Source organism: Vicugna pacos, chromosome 5 (genome assembly GCF_048564905.1).
Source record: "Vicugna pacos chromosome 5, VicPac4, whole genome shotgun sequence".
Classification (NCBI taxonomy): Eukaryota; Metazoa; Chordata; class Mammalia; order Artiodactyla; family Camelidae; genus Vicugna; species Vicugna pacos.
The window spans coordinates 8,078,593-8,092,708 of NC_132991.1; the positions used below are offsets into that span (position 1 = coordinate 8,078,593).

At 45.0% G+C, this 14,116-nt stretch overlaps 1 pseudogene; it reads left to right on the plus strand.

The window, feature by feature from the left end:
* Positions 1 to 6,061: 6,061 nt before the first annotated feature.
* Positions 6,062 to 7,409, plus strand: LOC140696570 (glutamine synthetase pseudogene; annotated as a pseudogene).
* Positions 7,410 to 14,116: the final 6,707 nt, after the last annotated feature.

Sequence of the window (14,116 nt, forward strand, 5' to 3'; positions counted from 1 at the left end):
GTAGCCCTTTAGACCTCACCTGTTGCCCAGGGCGTCATAATCTGGATCTGTTCAGGCTTTTCAGAGACCGTTCCTCACACCTAGTAGGGAGAAAGGGCACATTCCAAAAAGTAACCCAACACAGAGTTTTAGTTTTAGGACTCCCTTTTGAACTGCCATCCATGAAGACTCTCAGGCAACATTGGACCATGCCAATTTACAGATCGACTCTTGTGCCCGTAGCCCAATCAACCCATCCTACTATAAAGAACTGTGTAGACAGTTTGCATTCAAAATCAAATGAAGGGGGCAACTTGTTTTCATTCATGCGTGATCCATTCGCCTCTCCTTAGCCAGAACTTGACTGCCCCTGGGTATGCACAGCTGAAAGATACAATTTTTACACTCAAGGAGTGAGTATAGTATGAAAAACAGAAATCACTAGACTATACTGTTATTACAATTGTGGACCATAAAGGGGGCCGCTTAGCAGGTATGGATGGGTCAAAGAAAGCTGAGGAGGAATAAAGGGACTGTTCTTGAGCTAAACCAAACAAAACACTGAAACTCACCATTACGACCTGTTCAGATTCTCAGAACTAGAATGATGATTTAGACTAATTCCCATTTGGACAGGGTTTATTTATTCTAATAATCTCAAGCAGCTCTAAATATTTCCATTTTAACAAGTCATTTAGAGTTTTACAGATACTATTTCCAAAAATGGGATATTTTGACATGTGGACCATCACACACACAAACACACACACACACACACACACACACACACTCACGTTGTGGTCATGCAGCAAAGTAAGAAGTGAGTCCATGAGCTAGAGCAGCGTGTGAAAGAAACTGCCCTCCTTTGACTGCTTTAGTAAAAAGAGCAGATCCCTGTCTGTATTTGTTCACTTATATGAAGAATAAAATAATCCCAACCATCTACCATAAATCACAGGGTATTACCTGATTGCACACATGGGAATCTTTGACTTGAATTACACAATCATGTTTCTTCTGTTTTTGTTTTTGCCACATTACATCATGTAGTACTTGGAACAGAGGTGGGGTCTATCACTCTGCCAGCTTGCAGTTTAAAAAGTTATGCCTTAAGAAATTAGCAAATTTTAAAATTATTTAGAAGATTTGTGTCTGCCGTATTTCCTACCTAGTCCTATTTCTTTAGAGTTTCCTATAACTGGATGAAATTCTCTTGCCTTCGGCTTGCAGTAACTCAAGTCCTCTTTCTTCTTCTCAGATAAGCTACTTATATTCGTGTTGTGTTTTCTAGTTTTCATTACTACCTCATCTAATTTTTAAGTAAATCATAACATACACAGTATTAGTCTGTTCACAGTCACTAAACTAATATGCTCAAATGTACTTTATCAGTCCTCCAAATGGGCCTTTGCTGTGCGCAGTCTCGCTACGGAACTTCCCTAGCTCCATCCTCTCTCCTGAACTTGGCCCCGCTGCCGTCCTCTGCGCAGCTTACCGTGCTGCGCTGACCTTTGAGTCATCTGGGATAGGGCGCCCTCCCTGCCCGTAAGTGTGTGGTAGTGAAACGCCCCTTGGCCCTCTCCCTCTTCTTTCTTTTGAATTCAGACATCACATGAGTTCAGCTGACCTTAGTTGCTTTCAACCTGTAATTCCTGACTCCAGTGAGTAGTTGCCAACTCTTAAAACTAACAGGTTTGACTAGAAGCTGTCAGTTTTTACTCCCAGTGAACTTAATATTTTACGTTCATAGAAATTCAAAGATAAGATTATACTTTTCTTATCAATGGACCCTCTTTGCCCATTGATAACAGTATCCAACTTAAGAGTATTTGTACCATACCTCAGAAAATAAATTCAGTTCCTCTTAGTGCCAAGCAGGGGAGAAACAGGGACATTCTGCTGCGTAGAGAGTACACACCACTTCAGGGGGCTTATGAGACAACTGCTGGTGTAAGTTAAGGGGACAGTGCTAATCCACATCTCGGGGCACGTGGGGTAAATTTGACTCTGCTCTTCCAGCTGGGGCATGCGAAAAGTATGACATCCTTACATGTTGTCCAGAGATTTGGGATCACTGGTATTTATCCAGCCAGCTTGATGGGAGTAATAGAAGAGAGAAGTTTCAGTGCCAAGGAATTTGTTGACCGAGCCTCAGATTCTGCCTTAGAATCATGAAGAGGTAGATCAAGACAGTCCCTTAAAGGTTATTTAATCCACTAGCCTTACTTGACTGAGAAACTGAAGCCAGAGCAGTTAAGAGATTCCCTTAAGGTCTGCTGGTTAGAGAGAGATTCAGAACTGGGACTGGCGAGTCCTGACTCCATTCCAGGAGCCTCCCAGCTTGCTGGTGGTCACCCTGACAGCCCATACTCTGAACCCATATTCCAAAAGTTATCCTGTACCCAGCTTGTGAATGCTCTTTTCTTTTGAGAATTAGGCAAACAAGTTGGAATATTTTAAAAGGAAAACCCTGGTTCTGAAGTGGGAAGAGGAGATTCCTGTACAGACTTGCCAACTAGAAGCCAGTACTTGGATTCCCCAAGACAAAGGAGAGTCTTAGTCATGAGGTTAAAGCTGCAGACTCATTGCATCAGCTGGCTGAGAGCAGACAAGTTTTTCTGGGAGCAGTACACTGAAACAGGGACTGAATAAACGAGTGCATGGAAAATTGAATTGGGAGTTATCTCACAACACTGGGAGTTACAGTGTTTTTGTTTGCTTGCTTTTAATGAAATCTTTGAGGCCACAAAAAAGAATAGGAACTATGATGAACCCTTTGTCTAGCCCCCCCCATCTACAGAATTTGTGCTTTTATTTCCAAACCTGTTCTTGTGTCTTTCCCGTTTATAAATGTACCCATTAGTGGTACTAGTATTTTTATATGTTAAGTTTTATGTAAATGCTGTCATATTGTATATATCTTTCCGCAACTTGCTTCCTCTTCTTTTTTTCACCCAATACTATGTTTTTGAGATTTACACTGTAGATAAATAGGACAGCACTAATTAATTTATTTTAACTACTCTATAGTATTCCATTATATGAATGTTTTAACATTTATCTAATCTCCCATGAATAGGCATCCAGTGAGTTTTGACAGGTTTTGTTTGTTTTTCAACCCTGCTACTGTAAACATTTTTATAAAACTCTTCTGATACATGAGTGCAAGTTTCTCTAGTGACACTTACGAGGTCTTGGTGTGTGCACCTCCTCAACTTGACAAAAAGACCTCAGGAAGAACGAATGGAATACGAGAGTGCCCAGCACTAGCACTGCACGTTTTCACTACTCACTAATTTTTCACTAGTATTTTTTGCCACTCTGAAGGGTGTGAAACAGTATTTCCTGACGGTGTGAATTCGCGTTTCCCTGCTCGCTCATGGGAGCGCTGGCGATGTGGGTCTCCTTTCTTGCCTTGGCTTCTCTTTCAGGCAGGCTGCTCGTCTTTTTTATTACTGATGTTTAGAAATGTTTTATAGTCAGGTTAGAAATCCTTCATTAATTACACACAGCCAGTATCTTCTCCCAGACTAGAACTTGATTTTTCACATTTATAATGGTGTCCTTTCATGATCAGATTTCTGAAGTCTTTTCTTTTTTGATTTACGCCTGTTGTTTCTTCTTAAAAAAATCTCTCCCCACTTAAAGGTTATAAAGATAGTCTCCTATATTTCCTTCTAGCTTTTCAAATGTATTTATTTATTTATTTTGGGGGAGGTAATTAGGTTTTATTTTATTTATTTAAATAGAGGTACTGGGGTGAAACCCAGGACCTCATGCATGCTGAGCATGCACTCTACCCACTGCCTAGCTATTTTAAGTTTTGTTTTTTACAACATTTTCTTAGTCACCTTTTATACACCTAGAGTTTACTTTTGTGTGGGGTGTGAGGTAGGAAATTAATGTTATTTTTTTCCAAACCGACAACCCATTGTTCTGAAACCTTTCTTTGAAACTGCATCCTTTTCTCAAAGAGGAGGTAATGCCACTTTTGACAAATATTCGAGATTCTCTATTGGTTCCATCAGGTTATTCTTTCTTCCCTGTGCCTTAATGTACTGTCTTTATTGTTATATCTTTATAGCAAGTCACCCTATCTGGAAGGTAGGCCTCTGCCTGCCCAGGAAACACACTGGGAGCTGGCTGTACTTGAGCTCTCACCCGAGTCCCACCCGTCTAAGAGGACGCACACTGCAGGGAGGAGGACCCAGAAAGAGGCTGTGGAGCATGTGGAGCGTGTCATTAGGCAGTAACTAAGTGGGAGGCTGGAATCCTGAAACTGGAGATGAGTATCCAACAGCAGGGAACTGTGCTCTGTGGAGACCTGCAGGTTTTCAGAGAGTGCACACATGTGTCCCATGAGAGATCCAGGCCTTGGGTGCCTGCCTACAGAAGGCCCTGTCCTCAGTCAGTGCCACCAAGTAAAACAGCAGCAACCAGGAGAGGAGTCCAGTTGATCCCAGTGACCTTTGCTCTGATAGGTAATCAACAAGGTCCTACTGTGCAGCACAGGGAACCATATTCAATATCTTATAATAGCCAATAATGAAAAATAATATGAAAAGGAATACATAAACATATGACTGAATCATTATGCTTACACCAGAAATTAACACAACATTGTGAACCGACTGTACTTCAGTAAAAAACAAAACAAAAAAAAAAATTTGCTCTGAAAATGAAGACAGCAATTCCATTTATAATACCACCAAGAAGAATAAAATACTTGGGAACAGGTTTAACAAAATAAGTAGAGAATTTGTACAGTGAATATTGTTGAAAGAAATTCAGGAAAGCCTAAATAAACGGAAATATGTTGCATGTTCATGGACCAAAGACTTAATATCATTAAGCTCCTCTCCAAATTGATCTATAGATTCAGTGCAATCCATATCAAAATTCCAACTGGCTTCTTTGCAGAAATTGACAAACTGGTCTTAAAATTCCTATGGAAATGCAAAGGATCAAGAAAGATGAAAACAATCTTGGGAAAAGAACAAAATTGAAGGACTCTCACTTCCTGATTTCAGAACTTACAACAAAACTACAATAATCCAAACAGTGTGGTACTGTCTTATGGACAGACATACAGAGCAATGGAACAGAATTAAGAATCAAGAAAGAAACCCATACATCAATGCTCAATTGAATTTTGACAAGGGTACCAAAACAATCAGTGGGCAAAGAATAGTCTTTTCAACAAATGGTCTCCCTAGACCCACGGTGACGTCAGATCATTTCCTCCTATGCTGTCCTCCTTCTCACTCAGCTGACTGGGCGTTTCCCCCTTCACACGCCCTTGGTTACTCAAGTCTGCCCTGATCACTGGGCATTTCCCCCAAGTGTAGAAAGGGGTGAGGCGGGCCCAGAGACCCTGCCCTAGGGAGACAGTAGTCACTTTGGGGTGGTCACCTCCGGCCAGCTCTCTGGGTGTCAGGCACTGCTCTGAGATGGGGAGGTGAGGGGCATCATCCCGGGAGGTGCATTTCCTATGCATCTGGGAGGAGCACAGACCACTCAAACAGTGAGGTCTCAAGTCTCCCATCACCAGGGCAGGCTGGTCCAGTGAGCATCCATGGTGGACACAGATGAAGAACTCTTGAAGTTGGGGCAAGAAAGACCTGGGAGACTGGCCAACTCCTTGCCTTCTTCCCCTGATCCAAACACCCAGGCTTCTGGGGGGGAAGGGCTGGACCCGGCAAGCCCATGAGTTCCTGCAGGGCCTGAGAGGGCCCAGCTCCCCTACTCCCTTCCCAGGGCTCCTGCCTCCACCACCGGGGCCCTGCCTTTATGCAGTTAGTGCCTGTCAACTTCATTTCCTGGGATGGAACAAAATTAATCCAGTGAGAAAAGAAATAAGAGCAATGCCTTTGTTGACAGAGCAACGTCCCCAAAAAAGGAAGATGAGCTACTGAGAAACATTTCCATTGCACAAGTAGAGGAAATAAGACAGTAATAAGTAGCTAGTGTTGACTGTAAACAATAGGGTGCCAGGAGCTGGGATAAGAGATCGAGGCGAGCGAGAGCGTGGTGTACCCAGGAGGGGTGCCTTTAACAGTGTGGGCGCCTGGTGTGGGGAGTGCACGTGCCAGCATCACAGTTCAGTGAACCTCAGACACCCCGTTATTTTCTGCACCATTCAGAAAGAAAATGCTTGGCCCACCGGATTTCAACACACCATTGATGATGCCTGTGGTCAGATTCAGCCATGGGGATGAACTCCCCGAGGGAGAGAGCCAAGCATGGGAGAAGAGGGGAGCGTCTTCACAGCACCCTCTGTCTCCTCGTCTCTCCTCTCCACACCTCCCTCTCGCCACCTGCTCACTGTCTGGAACACCTCCAACCATGGCCACCTCAGCGAGCTCCCACTTGAACAAGGCATCAAGCAAGTGTACATGTCCCTGCCTTTGGGTGAGAAAGTCCGAGTGTGTATGGCTGTGTGGACAGTACTGAAGAAGAACTTCCCTGCAAGGTCCCGACCCTGGACTGTGAACCTAAGTGAAAAGAAGAATTGCTGGAGTCAAATTTTGATGGCTCTGGTACCTTTCAATCTGAAGGCTCCAACAGTGACATGTATCTTGTCCCTGCTGCCATGTTTTGGGACCCTTTCCACAAGGACCCCAACAAGCTGGTGTTTTGTGAAGTCTTCAGGTACAACTGAAAGCCTGCAGAGACCAATGTTAGGCACACTTGTAAACAAATAATGGCCATGGTGAGCACCAGCGCCCTGGTCTGGAGTGGAGCAGGAGTACACTGTCCAGGGCACAGGTGGGCACCCCTGTGATTGGCCTCCCAGTGGCTTCCCTGGGCCCCATGGTCCACACTACTGTGTGGGAGCAGACAAAGCCTATGGCAGGGCTCACTGCTGGGCCTACTTGTATGCCAGCATCAAGACGGGGGCATGAATGCCGAGGGCATGCCTGCCCCGGGGGAGTTCCAGATAGGACCCTGTGACGGAATTGACATGGGAGAGCATCTATGGGTGGCCCGTTTCTTCCTGCATCATGTGTGCAAAGACTTTGGAGTGATCGCTACCTGGGGTCCTAAGCCCATTCCTGGGAACTGGATTGGTGCTGGCTGCCACACAACTTAAGCACCAAGGCCATGTGAGAGGAGAATGGTCTGAATACACTGAATACACTGAGCAAGTGGTACCATTACCACATCTGAGCCTATGATCCCAAGGGGGGCCTGGACAATGCTCAGTGCCTAACTAGATTGCACAAAACCTCCAACATCTATGACTTTTCTGCTGGTGTGGCCAACCGTGGCACTAGCATCTGCATTCTCTGGACTGTTGGCCAGGAGAAGGGTCACCTTGAGACCATCGCCCCTCTGCCAACTGTGACCCCTTTGCGGTGACAGAAGCCCTCATCCATACATGTCTTCTCAATGAAACTGGCGATGAGCCATTCCTGTACAAAAACTAAGTGGACTAGACTTGCAGCCATCAAACCCTCCCAATTCGACATCCCGCTCCCGCTCTCGCCCCCTCTCAACTGTCATAATAGGTGAAACTCAGAGGGTGGAATATCAAGGTCTGTTTTTATTCAAAAAAAAAAAAAGAACTTCCCAAGGGAGAAGGGCAATAAGGACCAAGCACAGATGAAAAATGCACAGTCAAGGGCAAGCCAAGGGCGCAAACAGGAGGAATTTATGTTGCACAAGTTTGGATGCTAAGCGTGACTGGAGAAGTTTGAGACAGGCTCCCGAGTAATCAACAGCAAATTGCGGGGATCTCTGAGCCTGGGTCCTGTTGTCTTGTTCCCACCAGTGGGGTCCTCTTTATTAACTTTGTCCATGAACGTCTCAAATATATAATTATTGATTAGAGGAGTGATGCTTTTCAGACCAATAGCAGCACAAAAGTATTTAGGAGGAAAATAAAAAGAACACCGTATGGGAGTGTCAAATTTTTCCAAAGCAGAGCAAATGATGAAGGAAACTGGTTTGTAACTTCCAGAAGTTTTAAGGCAGAAAACATCTTGCTCTAGAAAGAAAAAAACAGATAATGAGGAGACAGACATTGGAATTAGACTAACAGGTTTTATTACATTTTTTTAAGTTTTTGTCATTTTCTTTTATTGAAGGTGTATAGTTGATGTATAATGTCATGGTAGTTTCTGGGGTACAGCAATGTGACTCAGTTATATATATATGTATGTATTTATATATATATAGGTTGTTACAGGCTATTGAATATAGCTCTCTGCGCTGTGCAGTAGGACCTTGATGCCTACCAGGCTAACCGGGGTTTGAATCCTGACTCCAGTGGCAAAGCCCAAGCCTCTAAGCAGAGTGGATGTCGTAAGGGATCATGGGCTTGGAGAACGGCTGGAGGACTCCAGGGTTCCTACCCTTGTTCTCCAAGACAAAAAGGAGCAGCTTTGAAGGAAGGATCTCACTCTCTTATTTAAAATGTTTAATGCAAAATAGAGTAAATTGCAAAAACTAAAAGGGCAATTGTAGAATCTCAGGGCCAGAAATGAACTTAGTTAGGTGTCTTTTTGCAAGGTCACTGCCACACGGGAAAATCCAGGGGTCCACCCTAAGCTTCCAAGGGCGTGGCCCTGTGTGAGAACACGCCCTCTGGGTCGCCCTCTCCTCACCTGAAGCCAGGACCCTCCGCCCTGGATGGTACGTTTTCTCCTTGGTTTGCTGGCTCCTGCGCCTTGCCCTGACCACACACCAGAGTGCTCCAGGCCCCCTGCCTACGCCTTCTGAGCTACTTACTCTCATGGCTGTAACCTGAGTCCAGGCTCCTGCTCAGAAATGAGGCCAACATCAGGCCTATATCTCTAGCTGCACCAGTCCCTGCCCTCCCGGGAAGCACCTTAATGCAGCTCTGTTCTCCCAGCTGCTCTGCGCAGACGCTTCGTGTCAGACTCAACCCCTTTCCTCTCAGCACATGGCACAGTCAGAAGCAAGTCTCGTCCACCTTCAGGGCACACCCAAAGTGTGGGCACCCTCTCAAGGCCAGCTCACCACCACTGCCAGGGCGTCGGCCTCCTCCTGGGTGGCTTCACAGACTGTTCTCATACAGCAAACCCACCAGGGCTTCCCCCTCACTCATGGTCAAAGCCACCAGTTGACAGTGGCCTCCAAGGACCTGCCCCATCTGGCATCTCTTTCCTGTCCCTCTTTGCCAAAGACCTCATGTCCTGCCACCCTCCTCGCCGGCGCTGCTCCAGCTAACCCTAACCCTAACCCTCAGAGCAAGAACTACCAGGCCTGCGCCCACCTCTGGGCCTTTCCACTTGCTGTTCCCTCTGCCTGGGAAGCTTTACCTCCAAGATCTCTGCATGGCTTCCTCCCTTCATACCTGAATGGGTCGCTCTCCAATGTCAACTTATTTCTTTTTAAAAAATTTTTTTCTATTTTTTCCTTTTTTTGTTTTGTTTTTTTCTTTGCTTATATTCCACTGTCAACTCCAAAGTGAGGCCTTCCTGACCACTGCCCTTAAAAGGGCAGACCTACTTTCACCCCTAGAAGTCCCAGTCCCCTCCTTTTTATTTTTCTCTGCAGCACTTACCACTCTGAGCCACAGTATAGCTTCCTTTACTTCTTTGATGATTGCTTGTCTCATGAAACTGAAATGTCAGCTGCAGGAGGACAGGGATTTTTGCTGCTTTTGTTGACGTCTAAACCCCAGTGCCTGACACAGGGCAGGGACTCACCAGTGTGTTCTGAGTGGGTTAGTTAAGGAAACGGGTGGGATGTGCCAAATGGGCTCAGTCCCCGGGGCGGGAGGGTATCTAGAGCCTGGGGCGGGCGGGGCAGACAGACGGAAATGAGAATATGATAAACACACAACGCAGGGGAAACGAGCAGAGGCTCTTTCTTCAAGGGCCTCACAGCTCTTCCAGGGGAGACAGCACCCACTTAGAGACCCCAGCAGAGGGACACGGCTGGGAGACCGAAGCGCAGGGAGCCCCTGAACAGGACAGACCGACCTGTCATTCCGTCACTTTTGCAATCATTCAGATTTCTGTACTTTTTGCATGTATTACCTATTCAGGCAATAAACTGGAAAAAATAAAAATCATAAGTAATGAGCCAAATGAGTAACCTGTGCCTTTATATGGTTGGTTCTACGTTAACGTCAAGTCAGACACCTGGCTGAGTACAGATTTGCAAGGTAGGAAACACTTATGCAGTTTGCATTTATAAAACCAACTTGTTTGAATTTTTTTATACCAGGCATGCATCAGTAGTGACTTAAAAAAAAAAACTCATTAGAAAAAAGCCGCAGTTATTTATCATCCAGCTAAGTGTTAAAGCAGAAATAGAAGAAAAACTGACACGTTCCGTCAGAAGAAAAAATTGCCAGTGATTATCCTGTATCAGTGCCAAAAACCATCGGAATAGCGTCTCCCTTGGACAATTAGGATCGGTTCCTTCCTGCAGAAGTCATCCTCCACCCCCCACCCCCTCAACGCTGTAGCACTTCCCTGTGGAGCTTAAATCCCAGAACAGCCGCCTCACTCAGGGCACATTTGCTGTGGAAACTATGTTTGGAAGTATCAGGTGTCTGACTTCTTTTCCTGGGCATCACGGGCACTTATTTATAACAGGGGAGATTCTAAACTTGGCCCCTTGTCAGCACAGAAAAGTAACCACCATAGCACGGCTGCTGACTCGCCTCCTCCATTCTGTGAGCACAAGCCGAGGCAGAGCAGGCCGCCCAGACGCTGGGAAGCAGTTTATGGAAGACAAGTCTGGTCCCAGGACAGGGCACACGTGTAGACGGACCTGGGAAATACTCTAACAGGGTCAACGGGACATTAACTCCCCACCTGATGGGAGCCCTAACTGCCTGGTTATGTTTATTTACTCATTCACTTATTTATTTTTTGGGGGGGGGAAGGTAAGCATGTGATCTACCTCTAAGCTCTACCCTCCCCCCACCAAAGCATTATGTTCTGTTTTTGTTTCTGAGGGGAAAATGGCCAAAAATATATTACCTACAGCTATAACTTGAAAAATAATTCCAAATGTTGAGATTTACTAATTGAAGTAGAAAAATGCCCCCAATCCTAAGTCCAGTATTTACTTTGTACTTATAATTCGAGCCTCACGAATAAAAAATAAGACCTAAATGAGCACAGAAAGTGGAAAAGAGTAAAGACTTTGAGCACTCGGGGCAAAAGATGGTGTTTAGAGTGATTTTGAGAGTAAAGCAAAGTTCTCTTTTACGAAACTGTCTTTGTAAATGCAGCCCCCGGGGAACAACGGATCATAAAGCCACTTGCCCATGATTATTGCACGACTGCCCCAAGCTGTACTTGTTCATAACTGCACGCACCTTTATGAGCTCAGTGTTGTCATGGTCCCCGTCATCGGTGTGCTGCACCGCTGGGGATCAGAAGTCCTTTGGCAAGTATTACGCCCAGGACACTGAAGCACCTTGCTAGGTCATTTCAGAGTGCAGTGTCTAGAAATGGGTGCCCAGGGTGCACATGTAAAACGATGCTCCCAGGGAGGCCTTTAAAAAAAATGTTCACATGAGGGTGGGTATAAAACCCTTAATAATTTTGCATTTTTTTGCCCATCGTGTGAAATAGAGTGGACTGTAGATTTTAAAGGCTGGGATCTGCTGCCACCTCGTGTTAACATTGCTGTCAGTCGTTTCAAAGCTGAGCTCAGAAGAAAGGAACTGTTTCTTCCTCCTCCCTCCTTGTCGCCGGCCCCAGTCACTAGGCTTTGGCATCTCTGCTTTTCCCCGTCACTACAGTCTAGTTCTCATGCACGTCCTGCAGGAGGATCAGCTTGGTTGGCTCATATCCCATCTCTGGGCAAATTATTTAAGCTCTCTGGGCTTCAGATCCTCATTGGTCAGATGGGAACAGTAGTATCTGCTTCACAGGTTGTTCCGATTAAATGAGCTGATACACTGAAAACACTTCTGACAGTATCTGACGCGTGCAAACACTCTGTAAGTGTTAATTGTTATCGTGTAGCTCATACCATGTAGAGTCCTTAATGGGAATACAAGTGTAGAAGACAGTCTATTTCACTTTCCATTTTGTGGTCAGAAGGCAGAAATCAGGTTCCATACAACAATTTGCGCCGATTACTTTGAGAAGTCTATGCTGGCTAAAAAAATCTTTCCAAATATTTTCACCCCGTTTGTAGCTTATCTTTTGGTCTCGTAATTGTAGAATGCCACGCCTCTCCTGCTGACACGTGTTAAGACACGTCACTGCAGTCAATCACCTTCAGCCCAAAGAAGCTGGAGTCTGTGTCATCCCACAGTAGTTAATCCGTTCAGGATTTTGAATTAGGAAATTTCCTTTGCACTTGTATTGAGGTAGCCTGAGGCTGGAATCTGCGTGGGTGTGGAGGTCACTGCATCCTAACTTCAGACATCACAGCATGCAAAGCGACACATTTCCTCTACTCAGATGTTGGCTGTGCTCAGTGACTTCAGTGCCACACAAGTTTCTAATATACGCAGTGCTTAGACTTTTAATTCTTGGTTGAGTTAATTGACTTAAACTCATTAAGAAACATCAACTCTGCAGCAAAAGCTCATTTCCACAGCCATTCAGTGTTCAGTGACTGTTGGAGGTTCTCCTCATTCAGGAATCCACAATTTTGGCCCTGAAGCCAGGTCACCACTAAGCCAGCAAACTGCTGTGTGGGAGGGCAAGTCAGGATTTTGGCTTCTATTTCTTCCCCAAAATTCACGGAACTGATGATGGCTAAGTCCACAGCAAAGGAAGTACACCAGTGACACTCTTGGTTCACTAACACATGAGAGGCTTACATGTATTTTTTTTTTAATTTTAGAAATTTATATAGTTTAAAAAATTAACATACAGTAAACTTAGCATCTTAGGTTTATATATTTTCCAAGTACTTGCTGGTGAATAATACCAACAGGCTTTCAGCACCACAAACTCTGCATTTGTCTAAGCGTTTTTCTGTAACTCTGCATTTGTCTAAGCGTTTTTCTGTTCTGCACAGTTTTACCACCATCAGTTGCAGCACATCTTGGAAGATTCCACTCCAGGTTGTACTGAATTTTTTCTCAACTGAGATTATTTTTGCTTGTAGTTTTCCCACACAGACCATGCAGAGGGCTAATTCTTCTGTCATTTCTAGGGTGACAAGCCACCTGCGTCAGCCTGGGACTGTGGGGTTCCCGTAACATGGGACTTCCAGCACTCAAACCAGGCTGAGTTGGTCGTGCTTGCCCATCTGTCTTAGCACTGGTTTTCTGAATAATCAACTGAGCAGTATTGGTAACACCTTTCAACCCATCAAGCGCCAAGGAAAAATATTTAGTATCATTTGCCTCATTTTTAAATGGACTGTGTTGCTTCCTTTTTTCAAGCAATATTCTTGCTCAAAGGTTGCCTCTCTAAAAGTTTTTTACCTGGACACCTCTCTTCAGCTGCTGCAATCTAACACAGTGTAACTACCTCATCACTGGCAGATGTTAACCTTGCTTGGCCATCAAGTAAGCCACTTGGAAACTGTACAGCCTCGTTCTCGTTTGGGGGCGTCAAGAAATCGTGTGCTGAGATAATCCATTTAAAATTCTACTTCTTCCAGCCTTCACTTCCCTGTGAGTTGGGGACACTGTGATGAATGCTTGCTGAGTCAGGAGTGTCATCGTATGTTGTATTTTGTAGCACAGCCAGAGGAGGGTCACTGCAAAACAGACACAATGCTTTGCCATCTAATTTACTAAAATACTCCACACCCCACTGTGAGCTTAAGTATGCTGTTTGAAGCCCACTTTTTCTTGTTTTGACGTAATGGGTATGGACTGGTAATAAAATACATAAAATTCATGGTACCACGACCCTTGTGGCAAAGTATGTCACGCTGGAACCACACCACTGCAAATCCCAGAGCTGTCAGTGGCAGGACTCAGCTCTGAGGACCACACATGGTCTCCACTGCAACTAAACCACAGCACCAAAGCAGCTGGAGACAGACAACATGCCAGTAAACACGGCTGTGGTCCAACAACCCTATATTCGTGGACGCAAATGTACATTCCATACCATCTTCACGTGCCATGAAATTTATTTCTTGACCTTTTCAACCATTTAAATATGTGAAACAAAACTCTGCAGTGAGTGAGGCTTGGACCACAGGATTGCTGGTTGCCTTGTGGTTCATA